The 19,354-nt window shown below is 42.0% G+C and overlaps 1 non-coding gene across 1 annotated transcript; it reads left to right on the top strand.

Moving 5' to 3' along the window:
- The first annotated feature begins 15,695 nt into the window (after nucleotides 1-15,695).
- TRNAG-GCC (transfer RNA glycine (anticodon GCC)) lies at nucleotides 15,696-15,768 on the top strand. Its single transcript has one exon. It is a non-coding gene; the product is annotated as a tRNA-Gly (tRNA).
- The last annotated feature ends 3,586 nt before the right edge of the window (nucleotides 15,769-19,354 follow it).

Here is a 19,354-nt window from a genome sequence, read left to right as displayed (position 1 = left end):
CTAGAAACCCAGGCTGTTTTCCTTATCCACATAATCAAAGCTGGTTCACCACAAAAACCATATCAGTGTTTCAGCCCAAAGAAAGAGAAGAAAAGGAACTGGCTAGCAAGCACCACTGGAGAGAACTTAATCCCAGAGCTGGATCCAGCTGCAAGAGAGGCTGGGAACTGTGGTGTCCAGCAGCATGGCCATGCACTCTGACAAAACTTATGTGGGAGGGAGAACAAGCTCTGCACTCAAGGGGAGAGGGAAAGAATGAGCATTGGGATACAATAGCCTCTTCCACAAGGCAAAGTCCCTCCCAGCATGTAATGCTATTGTCATTGAACTGCCAAATATATGTGACTACCAGCTGTTGCCTTGGTTCAGTTGAAGTGACTACAGCATAGAGATCATTTCTTAATTGTGAATGCTTCCTAGAAGTGTCCTGGTTGCATCTCCTCATCTTCACAGTTCATGAATAAAGCACCGAGGAAGGAGCTCCCACGTCAGGCACTGTTATGTGCTTCGCATACATTATCTCACTTGAACCTTATAGCGATTCATTTTATAGATGAGGAAACTGAGGGAGAGAGAAATTAACATCACATTAGGTCACATAACAGGCATGTGGTGCATTAGAACTCACATCTGATTCCAAATTCCACGCTTTTAACAGGTACACTGCACCCCTGCTCTTAGAAAGTATGACTCTGATAAAGGAATTTAAGAACTAATGCACAGTCTACCTCCAAAGGAAACTAAATCACTATAACTAAGAGACATCTACACCCCCACGTTCATTGCAGCATTATTTACAATAGCTAAAACATGGAAAGAACCTAAGTATCAATCAGTGGATGAAAAGTTACAAAAATGTGTCATATATATACAATGAAATATTATTCAGCCATAAAATGAAAGAAATCCTGCTATTTGCAACAACATAGCTGGGCCTTGAGGGCATTATGGGAAGTGAAATAAATCAGACAGAGAAAGACAAATACTGTATGATGCCACTTACGTGTGGAATCTAAAAATAATTGAACTCATAGAAACAGAGAAAAGATTGGTGGTTACCAAGGGCAGGGCAGTGGGGGTGGTGAGGGAAGAAATGGGTAAATGTGGTCAAAAGGTAAAACTTCCAGTTATAAGATTGATAAGTTCTGAGGATGTAATGTACAGCAGGATAACGGTAGTTAACAGTAGTGTATTGTATAGTTGAAAGTTGCTAAGAGAGTAGATCTGAAGTTCTCATCACAAGAAAAAAAATTTGTAACTGTATATGGGATGGGTGTTACCTAAACTTGCTGTGGTCATCATTTTGCAATATATACATATATAGTCATATATCAAATCATGTATCAATATATACATATATCAAATCATTATGTTATATGTCTTAAACTATCACCATGTTATATGCCAATTACATTTAAATAAAACTGATGGCGGGAGGGGAAAAACACAAATTGAGGTATGACTTGGCAGAGAACAAGAAAAAAAAAGAACTAATACAGATATAATTGGTTAAATTCTTTCTACTTTATGTCCTTAGGAATATTCTGGTTCAAACACTTGACTTTTTCTTTCTTTAACCTTATACACTGGCTTATACCATGTACTAGACATTGAATACTAATTTTTCAAAGAGTGAAACTCTCAGAACTGATTGCTTCTAGTTCACTGAAAGAAAGAAATTTAACCTTTTTTATTTTTTAGCCTTTCAGTTCTCAACTTACTTATTCAACAAACATTTAGTGATCTGATCATCTAATTTAGACACAGTTTCAGGCATAGCTACGAAGACTAACATGGCCCAGACCCTGCCCTCAAGATGCTCTCAGTCTCATGGAGGCAAATACACCACCAGGTGTTGCCAGAGCAGTACTGCCATGATGCAGTAGTCAAGGATACTAAAGATGATGTGGGGAGCAGGATGGGTGCTGAGGACAAGAAAGTCTTAACAGGCATGATGTCATTGGGTTGACCAAAAAGTTCATTCTGTTTTAAGAAGAATAAAATACACATTTTTCATTTTCACCAAGAACTTTATTGAACAACATACTCATTAACTGAACAAAATTTTTGACCAACCCAATATTTAGGAGGAGTCTTGAAAGGTGAGAAAGACTCAGATAATAGACAATGGGAAGGAAGGCCTATCAGGCAGAGGGAAGAGCACTTAGCAAAGGCACAGAGGTGTAACATATATGAACACCTGCTTTACAACAAAATCCCTATTACAATTTAGTAGAGAAGTGATGGTCTTTTCAATCATTGATGCTGATTCATGGGGAAAAAAACTCCAATTTCTACCTCCCACCATACACAAAAATTAATTTATGATTGATCATAGAACTAAATGGGAAAGTTAAAACAATAAAGTATGTAGGAAAAAAGTAGTAAAATATCTTTATGACCTTGGGGTAAGCAAATATTCCTTAAACAAAACACACACAAAAAAACACTAACTTTAAAAAATTTGATAAGTGAAGTAAGCCAGAAAGAGAAAAACAAATACTGTATGCTAACTCATATATATGGAACCTAAAAAAAAAAAAATGGTACTGATGAACCCAGTGACAGGGCAAGAATAAGGATGCAGATGCAGAGAATGGACTGGAGGACCAGGGTTGCGGGGATGGGGGGTGAAAGGGAAGCTGGGACGAAGTGAGAGAGTAGCATAGACATATTTACACTACCAATTGTAAAATAGATAGCTAGTGGGAAGTTGCTGTATAACAAAGGGAGATCAACTCAATGATGGGTGATGCCTTAGAGGGCCAGGACAGGGAGGGTGGGAGGGAGTTGAGGGAGGGAGGGGATATGGGGATATATGTATAAACACAGCTGATTCACTTTGGTGTACCTCAAAAGCTAGTACAAGAGTGTAAAGCAATTATATTCCAATAAAGAGTTTTAAAAATTTTGATAAGTTGAATTTAATTAAAATGTAAAACTTTGGCAAAAACAAGCAAAACATTGAAAGAATGAAAAGGCAAGCCACAGACTGAAAGGTACATACTATATTCCACAAAAAGCTTGCATCCAGACTGTAGTAAGAACTCCTAAAAATCAATAAGAAATATACATAATGGGCAAAAGAAATGAACAGGCACTTTACAAAGAAGAATATAAAAATGGACAATAAAATGTGAAAAGGAGCTTAATATCGTTAGTCACCATAAAGGTACAAGTTAAAATCACAGAGAGGTACCACTACCACAAGGAGATACCATCATGCTTTTAAGTGGCTACCATTTAAGAGTAGTTACATCGAATATGGGCTAGAAAGTGGAAAAACTAGAACTTTCTTTCGTTCTTGGTGGGAGTGTAAATTGGAGAACCAGTTTGAAAAAGTCTGGACAGTAACTGCTATACCTAAATGTAAGTACGTTCTATGACCCAGCAATTCCACTCCTAGATCCATACCCAACAGAAAAAAGTGCTCGAGTCCACCAAAAGATTTGTACAACAGTGTTCACTGCAGCTTTGTTCATGGTAACCAACAACAGAAACTACTCGAATGTCAATCAACAGAAGAATGAATAAATAAACGGTGGTGCAGCCAAAGAACGGAGTACTACGCAGCAAGAAAAAAGAATAGACTCCTGACACCGATATCCCGTATTGAAAGAAAGAATTAAGACACAAAAGAGTCCATGCTGTATGGTTGTATTTATATCAAGGTCAAAAGCAAGCAAAACTAATCTGTGGTGACAGAGGCCAGAACAGCAGTTACCCTTAGGGGGTGCAAACTGCCGAGGGACTAAAGGGAGCCTTCAGAAATGATGGAAAAGCTCCACATCTCAATCTGGACGGATGTACATATGTGTGTAAACATGTATCAAGCTGTACAATTAATATTTGTGCACTTTACTTGAACGGATTTCTCAATTTAAAAAGCATTTTTTTAAGTCCAGAGGTGTGAAAACACCTGACAGGTTTGGGGATTATACGTGCTCTGGACTTACTAGAATGTGTGATGTTGAGGACAGTGTGGGAGGAAATTCACTCATTTAAGAAGTGCCAGGTGTGGTGCCTACCATGGGGCACTAGCGGCCTGCACTTGAGGGATACTGCCCTCATGGACACGGCATTTTCGTCCAGGAGACAGCAATAAGAAAAATAAGTAACAAATATGTAATTTCAGGGGGAATTTTAAAAAACTACAAAATCAAGGTTAAAAGATGTGAGTGACAAGAGCTGCTGTTTTCATGGAGAGGTCTGGGAAGTCCTCTCTGACATTTGGCCCATAACCTGAAGGAGCCATGTAGCTATTCCAGGGAAGAATACACCAGGTCCAGGGAATAGGAACTGCAAAGGCCCTGAGGTGGGCTTGGAACAGTGCAGAAGCCAGAATGGCTGGTAGAATGAGAGAGCGCGAAGGGGGGGAGGGGGAGAGAGAGAGAACAGTAAGAGATGACATTAGAGAAACAGCAAGGGGCTAACCAAGGTAAGGACCTGGGGTTTCATCCTGCATGCACTGGGACTCCGTTGGTGGGGAGAGCGGGAGGAGGGGTGCAGAGTCTGAGCCGGGGAGTGACATGACCCAATTTAGGCTCTCCGAAGCACATGGAAGCAGGAAGACATGTTGGTATATGGCTGGAAAAGTCAGCAGGGATATGGTCATTAAAGACCTTATAGCCAGGAGGTGACTTGCGCAGATTCATATTCTGGAAAGATCCCTTTTGGTGGCCATGGAGAGTGACCTTGAAGTGGAGAGTAGGGTGGGAGGAGGTTGTTGGCAAGGAACCAGGTGAGTGACCGTCAGAAGATCTCCAAATCTCCCTCAGGATCCTCAGCATCTATAAACAGGCGGCCGTGCTGATGTGTTGGGAGTTCTCCTTAACAGGACACCCCATGCCAGCGAGCTTTCGCTGTAGAATTCCCACAGCAAAATGACGGTGTTCTCCTCCCCTCGTCCTCACAGTGTTTTACACGGAGGTAAAATGAACAGCTGCCCTCCACATTGACTTTTTTTTTTTCTTCCTTTTCTTCAAACAAAATAGCAACCAGAGCAGAGCACAGCAGAACCGGGAGGGTTTTGGCTGCTATTTTGGGTTTAGCTCGGTGTCCCAATTCCTAGTCAGTTCCCAGTGTGGAGCTGGTTTATGGGCACATAAATGAAGCCCAGCTGTGAGCGAGGCAAGCGAAAGAATGGTCGTTATCATAGCATCTCATCTGCATTTCACTCTACCGTGTCCAAACAACGGGGGAAAATTGAGAGATTAAATTCACTGGGAGCCAAGTGGAGCTTTCTTACTTTCAAAGCCATGTTGGAACTGATCACCGAAAAAAAATCACAGAGGCCTGGGGGCAAACAGCCGTTTTCAAATACAGCCATTTCAGAGACTACCTCTTTTCGCATTTAAGCTTAGGAATGTAGTGTACTATTCGAAGGAGGTGTAGTACAAATTCTTTTTTGTGTTTTTTGAGGGGCTGGGGAATAAGTTTTAAATGTTGAACACATATAAGTAAACCAGAATATTGCCTGGCACACTCAAATGCTGTAGAAATAATAAGAAAGGAAAAAAAAAGAAATAATAAGAACGGCACTCCTTTTCATCTGAAAAGCAGGGAGCAGTGGGGTGGTTATAAGAAAACAACAGGGAATTCGAAGCTGGGCAGATCTAGATTCAAATCCCAGCTCTACCATTTATCAGCTGAATGATCTTTGGAAATCTATTACACCTCTCTAAGCCTAGTTTCTTTCTGTAAAATAGGGATAAAATGCATATCTTTCAGGGTTGTTGAGAATACTAAACTAAAAAGTGCTCAAAAATCATTGGACACATAGTAGGTGCTAATAAAACAAGATATTTAAGCAACGTTTTACCGTCTACCTAATGCTTTCATATATGTAATTGTATACACTCAATAATAATAAATGTATTGGAAACATCAAGGAAAACGGTCATTTTGAGTATTCCTTCAGCGGGCCTCCTACATGGTGCTCCAAGGGCCCATTGTCACAGGATCCTCTTCTGTGTGAGACCTCACACCAGCCCAGGAGGCATCCCCAGGAGTCCCCAGGTCCCCAAAGGCCTTCAAAGGAAATAATGAGGTCCCAGGAGCTATCGCTGGTATTTCAAGAAAAGGCCAACAACGAGTTTGCCTTGTATAAACCTGCACAGACTGTCTAAAAGGTCAAGTGCTGTTGCTTTTGTCTGGAATTAAGTCAGCCCAGGTGTTAACTCATGCTGAGCAGGACCTCAGGTTCTTTGCCAGACACATACATGTCTTTGATGATTAAAAACAGGCAAAATGAATTATGCATTTTCAGTCAGGTTGTTTTCGTACATTCAGGCAACATAACAAAATACCATAGATTGGGTAGCTTATAAATAACAAACATGTATTTCTCCCAGTTCTGGAGGCTGAGCAGTCCAAGATCATGGTTCTGGCAGATCTCTGCATCTGGTGAGAGCCCACTCCCTAGACAGCTATCTTTTTTCTGTAATCACACATGAGGGAAGGGGGTGAGTGATCTTTCTGGGACTCTTTTATAAGGACACTAAGTCCATTCATGAGGGCTCTGCCTGCCTGACCTATTCACCTGTCAAAGGCCCCAGCTTCTCATTACCATCGCCTTGGGGGATAGGATTTCAGCACATGAATTGGGGGGGGTTACAAATATCCTGGCCATAGAACAGATGAAATTTTTCCTATGGAAGTCAGAGGTCAGTTGGGGCTTCCCTGATCCTCTGAGATCTGGGGAAACCTGGCTCAAGTCTCTCAATTCCATAGCCATCGCTGAGGTGTCTGCCGATCTCTGGGGCTTTGGTGCCCATTGTGACCTCACCCTCTGCCTCCCGTCCAGCCTCCTCTTTGACTTCACTTCAGTCTGGACCATGTTGCCATTTACAAACACACACACACACACACACACACACACACACACACACACACACTGTCCACTCACACTCTGCATTTTGTGGATTTCGTTGACCTCACTAAGGTTTGGGGTCATAGGCAAGGACCCCTCTTCCTGCTGAGTTCAACTAAACCCCCTTTCTTTTCTGTCTCCCTCTTCCCTCCATTCCTTTCTCATTTCTCACCTAGTATCAGCCAAGAAGTCTAGCCACATCCTTTGTAGCTAGAGCATTGTTTCTTTCTTCCCCCCAAATGTGGCTCTCTTCCTTCAACGAATGGCAATGAATAATTTTCCCACCTTATTAAATTTAGTATAAATTTCTTAGAGGGAGATCAGCAAGAAAAGAGGACTTTGCAATCAAACAATGGGCAGAAGACCTAAATAGACATTTCTCCAAAGAGGACAGGCAGATTGTCAACAGGCACGTGAAAAGATGCTCTAATTATTAGAGAAATGCAAATCAAAACTACAATGAGGTATCACTTCACACCAGTCAGAATGGCCATCATCAAAAAATCTACAAATAATAAATTCTTGAAAAGCTGTGGAGAAAAGGGAACCCTCTTGCACTGTTGGTGGGAATGTAAACTGGTGCAGCCACTATGGAGAACAGTATGATGTTCCTTTAAAAATTAAAGATAGTGTGACTTCCCTGGTGTTCCAGTGGTTAGGACTCCATGCTTCCACTGCAGGGGTCACAGGTTCCTTCTCTGGTGAGGGAACTAAGATCCCATATGCTGCGCAGTATGGCCAATATATATATATATATATAGAGAGAGAGAGAGAGAGAGAAAGAGCAGATCAATATTTTAAAAATTAAAAATAGAGTTACCATATGATCCAGCAATCCCACTCCTGGGCATATATCTGAAGAAAACTCTAATTTGAAAAGACACATGCACCTCAATGTTCATTGCAGCACAATTTACAATAGCCAAGACATGGAAACAATCTAAGTGTCCCTCGATAGATGAATGGATTAAGATGTGGTACAAATATACAATGGATATTACTCAGCCATAAAAAGGAATGAAATAATGCTATTTGCAGCAACGTGGATGGACCTAGAGACTACAATATCAAGTGAAGTAAGTCAGACAGGGACAAATACCATATGACATCACTTATTTGTAGAATATAAAAATATGGTAGAAATTAACTTATTTACAAAACAGAAATAGACTCACAGACATAGAAAACAATCTTATGGTTACCAAAGGGGAATGAGTGGAGGGATAAATTAGGAGTTTAGGATTAACAGATACACACTACTATATGTAAAATAAATAAACAAGGACCTCTTGTATAGCACAGCAAACTATATTCAGTATCATGTAATAACCTATAATGGAAAAGAATCTGGAAAATAATATATATATATTTAGTTATATATATATAGGTATAAATAAAACTGAATAATTTTACTGTATACCTGAAACTAACACAACATTGTAAATCAACTATACTTCAATTAAAAAAAGAAAAGAAAAGGGGTCTTTGCAAACAAAAATATAGGAACTGTTAATCCAGGGCAGTGGTTCACACAGAGTGGTCCCGAGACTAGGAGCAAGGGCATCACATGGGAACTCGTTAGAAATGCAAGTTCTTGGCCCCACCTCTAATCCTTGGAAGCAGAAACTCTGGGATAGGATGCAGCAAGTTGCATTTTCACAAGCCCTCCAGGTAATTCTGATGTGTACTAAAGTTTAAGAAGCACTGATATACAGGGAGGAATTTTGGCTGTAACTACGTGGGGATTCCAAACCCAAATGCCCATAAAGACAGGCAGTAATAGAAAGATAGAGAGGATCTCAGGCAGAAGGGACTGCGGTGGAGACATGAGTGTACTGTGGCTGATTTTTTACCACATGAAAAGGAAGATCTAGGCTGGTCAGTTTTTCTAAATTTGTAAGAGAAGACAGAAATTTGAATTTTTATGTGCAATCTCCAGGTGTTTAAATGTTAGCAATGAATTTGTTTTGTCCTTCTAGGTTGATTCAAAGGCTTATAGGTGCTGCTTACATCATCTCCCTGTTTAAATTAAGAATCACAGGTTTCCAAGCCATGCTCCTGGGTCTGCTACTCGCAGTTCAATTTTTAAAGCACAATTAGAAACGGAGAAGTAAAAAGAAACAGAAACTCTCATTTAACATGGATTTTGTGCCAAACATTAAAAACGGGTTTTTATGTTAATGCAGGGCTATGGAGTAAAGAGCCTATAAAATGGCAGTCGAACTAATGTAAGATGTTGTTTCTGGGCAGCCTTTTTTATTTCTGTCCATATTTTCTCAGAAAGCCACCAGGGAATCCGTTTTGTTCCCCACATCATGTTTAAAACCAGGCGTATAGAATATATGCAGTGCTCTGCCATTGCCATGGCAACCTTTATCTTCTCCTAATTCCTTTTCTTTTCTAAAAATAAACTGCCCTTTCTCAAAGTATCTATTTCTGATTTTTATTTAAATCTCACTTTCTGCAGAGGTCCTGTCTCTCTTTAACCTGAATGTTATTTTTGTTTTGCTCAAGAAGAGATGGTGATAACATACGTTCTGGACATACCTATCAGCCATCTCCAAGTATTACATTAGAAGACTAATGAAAGCTACAGACAAGGGGTGGGTTGGGAGGGAGCTATAAAACCACCCCAGTGATTTCACAGAGGGGGTCATGCTCACGTTCCTAGCTCAGATGCCACTTGGAACAGTGTTTCTCCAGCCCATTGTTACATCTGCTGCTTCCAAAGAACTGTATTTCCACTACATAAAAGAACAGTCAGACAAAGAGATGGGCTGAGGACCCAAAGCCCAATCCTCTGATGAGGGATGGAGCCTTGGACTCTCACTCCTTTGATCTTCAATCAGACAATTCTCCCTCCTGGCTTCCTTGTCCTCATTGCAGGCTTTCCTTTGCCTGCAGAGGGGTCTTGATGATCCACTTCTGAGGCATTAAAAGAGCTACAGGGGAAGGAAGTGTTGAACATCAGCCTAAATTCTGTGGCCTTTGTACATCAAAGATCAGGCCTTGATCAAAATGCCAACGAAAAGTGACTGCTTGGGACTTCTGAACAGAAAGGGAACATTCTACAGACTGTCATTTCTGGGGCCATTTGCCATGCTGAGATGCTACAGAGATGCTACAAAGGTTGGGTCTTGTCATGAGATAAGATGAAAAAGTCTGCCCAAGACAAAAAAGACAAATGGGTGTGATCCCTGCCTTCTATGAGTCCACATCTAGAAAGGCCACATTCATGTGTCTGAGCAAATGAGTACAAGATTTCATAAAATCACGGAGGCATCCCTGGCTCTTGGGAGGATGTGTACTTAGAGTTTTCTCTACCTGTTGGCGAGCCATCCGTGCTCCTCCCTCTCCATCTCTACCGTAGCCAGCCTGCTCCCTTGACTCCAAGCCTCTCTGTTAATTCCGTGATGGTGAAAAAGGCGAATTTCTCGCTGCCAAGCTAAGGGGCCAAGGCAGAAATGGAAAGTGTGACTCTGGCTCATTTACACCATAAACAGCTTGTGCTTGAGACACAGTGGGTCTAATGAGAGTCTTAAAGCTTGCCCATTACAGATAATACAGGGTTAGGTGAAAACATTATTTTCTTTCTCTCCCTCTTGCGATTTCAAGGGCTAGTCCTGTCCAACATCCTGTCCTACTGTAATGTTCACTTGGATGGTGGCCCTTTGGTACAGCTAATCTGGCGCCTGAGCTCTGTAGTATCTTTACTGAGGGAATGTCACTCCAGTAAATGTCACACCCAGCTGTGTACCATGGCTACGGGCCAGGCTGGATGTGATGGGTCAGCCACTTGGGACTCAAAACAGATGACTGAGGATTGGTTCCCTGGATTAGACAGCAGCCAAGGAGTCCAGGGCAGCAGCTGGGGTCCTGACCATGTCTTCAGATGGACAAGGTGCTCACAGCAGAGAGCACTGAACTGTGATAGAGGCACTGGCCAGTCCTACCATGAGGAGGAGAGAGTCCAGGGCTGGAGTTGGAGGGTGGGGTCACCAGCGCAGAGAGAAGAGAGGCACCTTGCTTTGACCCCTTCCCCCTGAGTCTCATAGCCTGACCCCTAAAGGCTCAATCACATACTCATCCGCCAGAACTTGGCTTTCACAACACTTTCTCTAAGCTCCCATCATAGGCTTAATAATCTTCATGTTAACACTGTAACAGGGAAGCGCTAAATTGGACTCCGCGTTAGATTTTTTTCTTTGACTTTAACCTATGTCTTTGGTTACTTTTGTTTTTGCGACCATGCATGATGGCCTGCCTGGGGGAACCCTGCCCCTCTGCCTGAATGTTAAACCAAAGTGCTTCTGTTCAGCTCACAGGCAGACAATCTGCCTGCCCACCTGTGTGAATGGCTGAAATTAACATATCCCCTCACCAAGGCTGCTCATTCCTGAAGATGTTTTGCAAGACTGAGAGCCCTTTCGCTTTACTTCCTCACAGCCTCTCCTCTCTGATTCTATAAAACAAACTGGCATCCAGACACTGATAAGATGGTTTTTCGGAGACACTAGCCTGCCATCTTGTCCATCTGCTGGCTTTCTGAATAAAGTCATATTCTTTGCCTCAACACCTCATCTCCGATTCATTGGCCTGTCGTGCAGCAAGCAGAGCGAGCTTGGGCTCGTTAACAATACTTGATCTTAAAAACACTTGTTGACCCAAAAGAATGAAAGCCAGGACTCAGATATTTGCACACCCAGGTTCAGAGCAACAGTATTCAAAATTGTCAACAGGTAAAGCAACCCAAGTATTTACCAACAGATCAAAGGAGAAAAACGTAATACATACAGACAACAGAAGATCATGCAGCCTTAAAAAGGATGGAAATCCTGTCACATGCTATGAAATGGATAAACCTTGAGGACACTGTGCTAAGTGAAATAAGCTGGTCATGAAAAGACAAATGCAGTATGATTTCACTTGTATGAAGTTCTAGTGCTGCGGAAATCGAATTGGTCTGTCGAGAAACCAAGCACCACACTCGGAGGGTTGGAGAAATCAGGTTTATTAAGCCGGCAGTCCCAGACGAGCTAACGCTCTAAAGTTCTGGGGCCCCGAGCTCAGGGTGAGCTTTACTTTTATGGGGTCAGTGCACATGGTTACAGTTAGCCTTGGTTGGTTGGTTATCTGGTTACTATAGGTTATGGGCAGTTACAGAGCACAGGAGTTGCTATGGGTTATGTGCAGGGGGTTTCCAAACAGAAACTTGCAGGAGCAGAACATTCCATACCTATCAGAACATCTTAAGGTTACAGTTGATTGCTAGGTCATCTTGTTCTTATCTCAGCGCAGCAAGCAGATTTTACAGAAGCAGAGCAAGCATGAAGTTATTTCTAGCTGAGTGCAAACTTCTAATGTTCCTCTTCACTAGAGTAGTCTAATTCACAGAGACAGAAAATGCAATGGGGCTTTCCAGGGGCTGGGGGAGAAAGCGAATGGGGAGCTATTGTTTAATGGGTACAGAGTTTCCATTTTTCAAGATAAAAAGAGATTTGGAGATTGGTTACACAACAGTGTCACCGTACCCAACACTACTGAACTGGACACGTAAAAGTGATTAAGATGGTAAATTTTATGTTATGTGTATTTTACCACAATAAAAACAAACAAGCAAGAAGAAAAAGAGCACTTGTTGAGTAATTACCCTTTTTTATCCTTAGCTACTCCACTGAGATGCATTGAAGCTCTGGTCCTGATCCCAGAGCTGCTGTTCATAAATCCAATGACCCTGTGAAACTCACCAAGACTTCCTGAACCTAACTTTCTTCATGGGTAATTGGGAATAATAATAGTGACCCTGGAGGATCACATGAGAAGACTTTTGTGAATTAAAACGTGAATAACAATTAAGGGATAACGAGGGTTATAAAGCTGTTATACCCCACATGCTACCTAGAACAAGATCTTGCCTCTATTATGGATCAAACGAGAATTCCCTGGTGGTGCAGGGGTTAAGAATCCACCTGCCAATGCAGGGGACACGGGTTCAATCCCTGGTCCAGGAAGATCCCACATGCCAGGGAGCAACTAAGCCTGTGCGCACAAGTGCTGAGCTCACACGCCACAGCTACTGAAGCCCACGAGCCTGGAGCTGGTGCTCCACAACAAGAGAAGTCACCGCAATGAGAAGCCCACACATGGCAACAAAGAGTACCCCCCGCTCGCCACAACTAGAGAAAGCCCATGCCCAGCAACAAAGACCACAACACAGCCAATTAATTAATTTATTAATTTTTTTAAAAAAGGATCAAACATAGGGTATGAATGGATGGATGAAGAGATGTGCCCTGGACAGCCACTGACCCACTGTGTTGAGACAGAACAGTGAGATTAGTGAACTTGGTCTTCAGGCCCCACCTGGTTTGGGTATTTTCTTACACCCCTAAGCCCTCAGTGCTCTCATTCACCCCTTCCCAGAAAATTAGGTGGAGTTTTACACTCAGATCTCAGTGTACAGACATCTTGCAGGGTTATCTGCAGTTTCATAAGGAGCACTGAGGAAAACAGAGCACTTACCCGAAAGAATACATGCCAATGTTGGACGTTCAGACACTAACAACAGTACAGTGTGGAAGACGTGCTGGGGTAGGGGGCAGAAGAAAGGATGTGACGTCTTGGCAATCTCTGAATCACAGCACACAGGCAGATGCCAAGTCCACCACCATTCTGCCTGTGGGGAAGTCAGCAAGGATAAACAGGATCCTCACCTTTAAGTCCTGCCGCCGTTTTGGTGATAAGAGCATAGCTTAGGGTTAAGAGCGAGGACACAGGAACCCAACTAACTGGATTTGGATTCTGGCTCTGCCACTTGGCAGCTGTGTGGCCCTCCACCTATCATTTAACCTCTCTGTGCTTCAGCTTCTTTAACTTTAAAATGAAGATAAAAGCAGCACCCACCTCCTGGGTTTGTTGTAAGGATTAGACGAGTCTTTATTCACAGAGTGAGTACTTAGAGAGTGTTTGGCACATAGAATGTGCTCTATAAATATTTGTTAAATAAAACCCAGAGAAATTTGCAATCCCCAGATCTATTCCCTGGCTTCTCCATTTGCCCTTTATCCCCATTCCTTCTTATCATCCTGATTCCCTGCGTGGAAAATGTACTCCCCACCCGTGCCCTGACCACAAACAGATAAATCTTTCAGACCAGATTCCTGGCTGCTAATAAAGCTCGCTTTCAGACCTCATTTTCTAGTTAGTTGCCTAATTTAGAGACCTTGTCAATTTGCATTACATAAAAATAATGCAATAGGACGTCAAAGCTAGTTGGAACCATGCCCTGCAGCCCACAGCTCTGAATCTCCCAAAGTGGGTTGGAACAATTGTAAATCATCTGAGACTTCTCCTTTGCCAATTCTCTTATGATTACTGGGCTAGGACACTTCTGGGGGTAAGTGTATAGAAATAAATGCCAAACATGTGCTATTTTCTACGTAAAGATGGAAGTTGAGCAAAATTAAATGTTTTCATCATAATGATTTGGGTTATCCTGTTGTCATTGCTGCTCTTGTTCATTTCTTTCTCCTATTTCTTTTCTTCTTTTTTAATCTAATAAACCCCTGTTTGAGTTTTAGATGAAATAGAATTCACAAATGCAACCTGCATCCAAATTTAAATATATAAATTACGAAGCCCTAAAAACCCTGTCAAGGGGTCACCTTCTAGTCACTACTCCCCCACCTTACTTCTAAGGGCACAGAAGACTTTGGACTGTTTTGATACTTTTCATGATTGGAATCTTACAGAATGTACGGTCCTGTCTTTTTTCACTCGACGTTTGGTTTGCAAAATTGGGCCACTTGACTGTTGTGTGTAGTTGTGGCATGTTCACTCTCACTGCTGTGTAGTATTCCACAGTGTGATTATACCACAGTTTATTCATGCATCCAAATGCATGCACACTTGTGGATTTCCAGTTTGGGTCTGTTTTGAATAGGGCTGCTAGGAACCTTCTGGCACATGTCTTTTGGTGAATGTGTATAATCTATCTTGCTGTGTACAAGAGCTGTTCTATCTTTCCCTTTTTCTAACAAGCCTCCTCCCCTTGTCACAGTGAAGCAGGGTAACCTAGAGGGGGTGGAGGGTAGGAGAGACAAGGAAAGGGGATCCCACTGCCTGACTTCTAGCCCCCACCTCCCTTCCTCCCCAGCTACCTTCCTCCACCCCGTCTCTCGTACCAGGGGTTCGGTCCTACCCCAGTCGGTGGCTGCCTTCCTGCTGATGTGCTTCCCTGTGACTCCTCCCTGGAGCTCCAGCCCCTGCACTGAGGTTCTGCTGCATCCTCATTCACTCACCTGCAGGACACGGCTCCTGGGACCTCAGGTGAGCCCTCTGAAGGCAGACTCCCAACCCCACACGACACTCTAGCCTGTCCCTGTCTTCACTGGGTGCCAGGATTCTCCTGCTCTGCTGGACTTCCTTCCATCCCTCATGGCTGTGTCTCCTGGGCTTTCGTCACCCCAGCAAACTTGTCTCAACCACTTTTAGCAGTTATGAGTGTGGGATTTGAGGGCAGGACATCCAGATTTGAATTTTGGTTCAAGGTTCTAGTTGTGTGACCCTCGCAAGTGATTTCATCTCTCTGCATCTCTGCATCTCAATTTTCTCATCTGTGCTAACAGTAATAATAGGCACCGAGCTCATAACATGACTGTTGAGTTAATAAGATAATGCATTTATTATTCTGGTAGTTGCTGTTATATATGCTCTGTATTATTCATGCTGCTTTTTGCCTTCTGACAAGAAATCATTTTGTATTGTTTTGTTTTAATTCTTCAAAGTCAGCCCGTTCTTGTCACAAAAATTACTTTGAAGGACTTCCCTGGTGGTCCAGTGGGTAAGACCCTGTGCTGCCAATGCAGGGGCCCCAGGTTTGATCCCTGGTCAGGGAACTAGATCCCGCATGCATGCTGCAAATGAGAGTCCTCATGCCACATCTAAGAGTCTGCATGCCACAACTAAAGACCCCACTTGCTGCAACTAAAGATTCCATGTGCCATAACCAAGACCTGGTTCAGCCCAAATAAGATAAAAATAAATAAATAAATAAATAAATAAATAAATAAATAAATAAATAAATAAATATTTTTAAAAAAGAACTCATTCACCCTGTTGTTATTAAGGGTGAAACCAAGACGTTTAAAAAAAATTACTTTGAGAATGCTATTGAGAAGTAATCACGGTCAGCCTGATTCTTTTGCCCTTCTTTGAATACAGTGTAAAGGCAGAGGGGTTGGGAAGTAGTCACAGTTTAGTTACATTTTTTTAAAACAGGCAGGATAATAATTTATATATACATACATACAGTTTCCATTTTAGAAAAATCAAAGAAATATATAAAGACACTGCAAAGAAAGATATCAAAAGGATAGGAATATTTGCCTCTGGATAGTGGTATTCTGGGTGATTTTTATGGTATCCCTTATATTTTTCTATAGCCCCTAATATATATAGGTACACATAAACATATACATGTAAACACATATACTTTTATACACATATACATACAATTATAATCAGAGTTTTAAAATAAGCCTAGTTTGATCAATGGAAAGGAGATCAAATTAAAGGGCTGGTTATATGAGGGTGGAGTCAGGAAATGGTTTAGTATTAGTCTCCTGGCTTCTACCTGTTTTTTCTGTGCAAAACCAACTTGGGTTGCTGCCATGCAATGGGGGCGAGGAGGGATGGGTTTGGCACCCAGGTGATCCACTGGAGCACCTCTTGGTACCTGCACCATTTTGACAGTAAGTGCATGAGTGTAGCAAGCTCAACCTGAGAAGGGCATGGTGACCAGGGGCACAGACCCCTCAGGGATCCAAGTCTGAGTCACACCACCAGGCAAGCCATCAAAGCAGCAGAGGTGCTGGCTGAAGGTGAGAGGAAGCTGGAATGAATGGTAGAGAGAATATGATGAGTATCAGTCATGGTTCCAAGAACAGACTCAACAGCAGGGGCTCCAGCTTGTCTTCCTAACCTTCCTCTTCTAAGCTTCCCCCTGGAAAGAGGCTCCCTGAGCTGTGGAAGAAGCTGCTTCCAGAAAGTATGTGAAGCGAGGATCCCACTGCACAGGGTAGTTGCTGTGATGCATCACCTGTGTCCGCTTTTGGGACAGGCTTGTGGTCCAGCTGCTGCGAGTGCTGTTGGTGACTGCTTTCAGCTGTCAGCCCTTCAGGACAAAGAAGTGACTGCACCAAATCTGTGATTTAGAAACATTTCTCTGACAGCTGTTAAAAGGACTAATCTAGATCTGTACACATCTACATGGAGAACTATACAAGATTTTACACTAAATCTTGAGTGTAAAAATCAAGATGCATAAAAATAGATCTAGAATGTAACCATTTGTGTAAACCTTGGAACACATACCAAGCAGAGCCACATATTGCTTGTGGATACAGAGCTGTACATCAAAATATACAAAATGAACACAATAGGCACATTTGTGTTCATTTTGTAAACTTTCACATGCATAAATATTTTGAATTAGTCAGGTTTTTTTTTTTCTGTGTAACAAAAAACCCCAGTATCTTAGGGGGTTACAATGACAAATGCTTATTTCTACTCATATTATGTGACGGCTGCAGGTTGACCATGGCTCTGCTCAACTCTAACAGGCTCTGGTGGACAGTGGTGGGTTATGTTCTGCCTCCAGGAAGAAAAACAGAATGAGGTGGCAACAAACTATTGTGGGAAAAAAGTAACATGATCTACCATACACACCAAACATACGAGGGTGATTGCCTCTAGAAGAGCAGGAATAAGAATGGGGAAAGGAGGTCGTGAATAAAGGAGATGTTATCTAGAACTGTGACATAATTTTAGAAAAGACTCGATGCAGATATGACAGTTCTGGATGATGGAAATAGAGATGGTTGTTTAATTATCCTTGGGACTTCGTTTTCTATTTTTGCAGAAATGATAGATTGATAAGGGAAAGCATTAAAGATGGAGTTGGGAGAGGACAGTTTAGGAGGTAGAATTCCAGGTAAAATGATAAAGACCTGAACCATGAGTAAGAATAGAAATGCTATCATGGAGTTACTAAAAAGCTAGAGTTCACAAGACTTAATGATCAATTACACATGACGTGTGAGAGCGAGGTGAGTCAAGAATGCCTCCAGAGGTGAACCCTTCTCCATGCCAAGGAACATAGGAGAAGCAGGTCATGGGGTGGGAGGGCCAGGAGGAGGTGATGCCTGTCATTTCAAGGCTTAGTTGATGACTCTGAATCTTATTTCCTGCTCATTTGTTTACTTATTTCATCCTTTGCCTATTCTTTCTCACTACTGGTTTGCAAACCAGGAGTACATACATCTAACTTTAGCCCTTATTTTTTGTAACGTGGCCCGTCACTTGAGGTTGTGAGTTCTACAAAGATAAGGCCAATGAAATAGTATATGGTGGTCAGGGACTGAGTTGATCTGAAGAGGAAAGTGACGACAGTGACAATTCAATGACTGACCAGCACATACATACTACAGACTTCTTAACTTCCCTTAGGACACTCATTTACCATCACTAAATATAGGTATGTGTTTCTTTAATATGAACCTGGAGTTTCTTACAGAGATGCTTCCATGAGAGCAACTAGACAGCAAAACAGTTCTTATGATTTAGAACCTCAGACCTTCTTTTGATTTGGGTTTCGTATTTGACACCACTGTTCATTTCTCTCTCACGTTTTATCTCACCTTCAGCCAATCTGGAGGGAGTCCCTCTGCTCTTACTCCTAGGACTTTCCAAAGGAAAATTTTAAACAAACCAATCAATATTTAATGTGCAAATTGTTAAAACAAAAATCTCTTCAATCTTTTCACATGATGAAATAACAAACAAAAAAAAATGAATACCTGCAGTTGGCATTATATATAGAAATAAATTCTGAACTACAAAAAGACTACTTTTTCTGATTAAAAGCCAGCCTGACATTGCATCTGGCTACGTCTTAGTTCCCCCTCACTCGACTGTGCTTGAGGAAGAGACTGGAAGCTAATAGCTAATTCCCTACCTGCCCCTACGATTCCATCTCACTCCACAGCCCATCTCCATGATCGATCGCCTACATCTCGAGCTCATGTTTCCAGCAGTAAAGTGCTGCAATCTTACTCCACTTAAAAACAGTACTGAAAGAAACGGTGGTCTTAAAAGTGCTTGGAACTCACCTGCTGCTTCCATCCCAACAGTACAGAGAACATAATAGAAGATATGCTGGGCTTGGAGACCCAGTCTCTCTTTTCCATTTTGTGGTTTTGAGCAAATCACATAACCTTTCAGAGGCTCGATTACATCATCTGTAAAATAGGCAGAGTGATAACCACGGTGCAGATTTCGTATGAGGATCAAGTGAAATAAAGCACGTGAAAGTGCTCGTGTGTGTTAGAGCAGAGCTTCTCAGACAAATACATGTACCTGGATGCATGTACAAACACACAAGAATGAAAAACAGATTCTGATTCTGTAGGTCAGGGATGGAGC

Source organism: Hippopotamus amphibius, chromosome 4 (assembly GCF_030028045.1).
Source record: "Hippopotamus amphibius kiboko isolate mHipAmp2 chromosome 4, mHipAmp2.hap2, whole genome shotgun sequence".
Taxonomy (NCBI): domain Eukaryota; kingdom Metazoa; phylum Chordata; class Mammalia; order Artiodactyla; family Hippopotamidae; genus Hippopotamus; species Hippopotamus amphibius.
This window is presented reverse-complemented; position numbering and strand designations above follow the sequence as displayed.